The sequence below is a fragment of the Suricata suricatta genome, chromosome 3 (assembly GCF_006229205.1).
Source record: "Suricata suricatta isolate VVHF042 chromosome 3, meerkat_22Aug2017_6uvM2_HiC, whole genome shotgun sequence".
Classification (NCBI taxonomy): Eukaryota; Metazoa; Chordata; class Mammalia; order Carnivora; family Herpestidae; genus Suricata; species Suricata suricatta.
The window spans coordinates 165,099,597-165,102,812 of NC_043702.1; positions in this window are offsets into that span (position 1 = coordinate 165,099,597).

Genomic DNA, 3,216 nt, shown 5'->3' on the forward strand with positions numbered 1-3,216 from the left:
ATCAAAAAAGTCAGAGCACAAATTATTTGTGAGAAAGTCCACTTGGGAGGGTCACAGAGAGAGCTTTTAAGCGGTCAATGTTTTTTTTCTTTATATTTTTAAATATTCTTAATATTTATTTATTTTTGAGAGACAGAAAGAGAGGGAAAAGGTGAGAGCAGGGAAGGGGCAGAGAGAGAGAGGGAGACACAGAATCCGAAGCAGGGTCCAGGCTCCGAGCTATCAGTGCAGAGCCCTACGAGGGGCTCAAATTCACGAACTGCGAGATCATGACCTGAGCCAAAGTTGAAGGCTTACCGGCTGAGCAGCTCTACTGTCAAAGTTTTCTTAACCTGTTTGCACAAGTGCTAATTTTAATATTATTATTGAAGACATATATGTTTTTATGGATTTTTTGGTGCATACAATATATTTTAGGATAAAAAAGGAAGGAAAGTGAAAATACCAGGAAGCTGAGTCTTAACAAGACTTGGCTCCTTCCCGAGAGGTGAGCCATTCAGGCAGAGCAAACATTTCTTGCTTGCTCCCACCATCACACTTGTTTGACTGGATCACCTGGGTACTTTTGCTTTCTCCAGTTACAGCCTTTGGTTACAGGGTGTCAGAGGATGGTATCAAGCAACTACGTGGGGGAGGGGGAGAATAAGTGTGTATATAGATCACCCAAGCAGTGTGGGAAGTCCTTTTGCAGGTTTTTTAGAGCAAAATCCTTACATATCCAACAGGAACGGAGGACAGTATCTCCTGGTAAAACAAGGTAATGTCTACATTTTCCAAGACTTCTCCAGTTCCATAGAATCCTTTCTTTCCTGTGTGCATGTTCTAATGACCACACTTTCCTACTACCCAATGATAGGAGACCTTAAACAGCAAGTAGAAGATTTTTAGTAAATGGTACCTTACTAACAGACGAGCTCAGCCTAAATATAGATGCCTCGGGATCATTACTTTTAACTTCCTTTTTTTATAATCCTTAGGTCGCTTCTAATTATTGTTCCTTTCACATCTGTGTTGTAGACTAGACTGTAAAAGTCTCTGAGACAGAGGACCCTCTCAGTATTGTTCATAGGTAAGGTCCCAACTCTTAGAAGACCTCGATAGAGAAGGTGATCAGTAAATATTTGTCAAATGACAAATAAATGAGCAAACGGACATATGGATCAGTGAACATTTAATGCAGTATTCAGTGGCCCCTTCATACAACTGGATTCAGAAATTTCTCTCCTCCCCTTATCTCTAGCACCAAGGTAATTTCCCACAGATTCGGTGGATAGACTAGTAAGTGTGTGATTTAAAGGAAAACATAATCAACAGGAATGTCCATTAAATTAAAAACAGAATAGAAATATTTTCCATTTCAACACTCGACGATGAAAAAAATGAAAATAAAAAGAGATAATAGTCAGTTTTGGCAAAGCTGCAGGGAAAAAGCACTTTGCTGTGGGGAGTATAAATTATTAAAAGATGCATGAGGACAATTCATCAAAATGGACCAAAAACCTTCCAAATTCCACTTCTAGGCATCTATCCTTAGGAAATACTAAAAGATGCCTATAAAAAATAGTGGAACACTGTTCACTGTAGCATTATTAATAATTGTGAGCAGCCAGAGACCCTAAATACCCCTAAAACAGGAAATAGTTCAACGAGTCAGGGTATATTAGTTTAATACAATACAACGAGTCATTAGTATTTGTGTTGTAAGAAAACATTTAAGGGCATAGGAACGCCATCAGTATGTATTATTGAGTTTTTTAAAAAGGAGAAAAAAAGGAGATTGCAAATAAGTATAGTTAGTATCATCCTGTTTTTGCAGGGGAAAAAAATCATACATGGGCATAAAAAATGCCTAATATGAGCCCTAGAAGAATATATGTCAATATTAGAGTGCTTGGCTTTGTGTGGTGGGATCATGGGTAATTTTTATTCTTTTTCTTCTATTTTCTGATTTTTTAGATTGAATTTATATTTCTTTTGTAGTGAAAGAAAGTGGTAAAAGCTCATTGAATTCTAGTAAAGGGTATATAGAGCCACAGGAAAAGATTAGAAGGATACACAGCAAAAATGAAATAGCCCTTATCTCTGGCTATCAGATTCTGGGTTCTTTTCTTTTCACTAGAAAGTATTTTGACTTTTTCTGCAGCAATCTCATCCTAGTTTTGTAATAAGAAAAGCCATACCATTCCATTTAGTTGTAATAAAATGTATAGAGTGGCAGAGGAAAATGTGGAAAGCTATCCAGCAAAAGCCAGGTCGCAGTTTTTAATTCCTGAGTATAGCATTAAGGGAGTTGGATATCCATTCTGCTTTTTTAAGACTATATCCAGGGGCTCCTGGGTGGCTCAGTCAGTTAAGGCTCCGACTTCGGTTCAGGTCAGATCTCACGTTCCTGGGTTCAAGCCCCGCATCAGGCTCTGTGCTGACAGCTGGCTCAGAGCCTGGAGCCTGCTTCAGATTCTGTGTCTCCTTCTCTCTGTGCTTCTCCCCCTCTCATGCTCTGTATCAAAATTAATAAAATATTTTAAAAAAAGACTATATCCAACTTTTAGACCAAGTGTAGAATATGTTTCTAATGAAAGCAAAGAAGGTGTTATTATGAAGAACTTTTCAGTCATCAAGTTAGAGACACAAAGTCTCTTAGAATAACCAAAGGACCTAGATGAGTCACCTAGAAGGTTCTGAAAAGCTGATGGAATGGGCTGTTAAGAGCAAAGCTGTCTCTTAGGAACTCATAAGAATTGTCACTGAGGAGAAGAGAACTGTATATCTGTATCAGTGTTTATCAAAGCCTAGGTCAAGTAAACATGACATTCAAAACATCAAAGCCAGACTCATGATGCTTGCTTCCACCTATGAAAGTCTAGCTACATCTAGTTTTTAAATACACAAGAAAATATTGAAATGACAGCTTATCTGACAAGAATTCAATAGTTCAGTGGAAGGATTGCTTTAGGAACTAATGGCCTGATCCATTCAAAAGTCAACATGTAAACCGAACACTGTGGAAGAGAGGACCATTGGCCTCAGCAAAGACACTTGCAAGAGATTCTTTATGTGCTGTAGGCACATCTGTATGGATGGGAATTAACTTAGGGGAAGCCATTTTGAATTAATAAAATTCTAAATTTTAGAAGATGCTAAAAAAATTCTAATTATAATACTATTTCACAGCATAATTGCAGTTACTTGTGAATTATTAAATAGGGCCTGAATTGG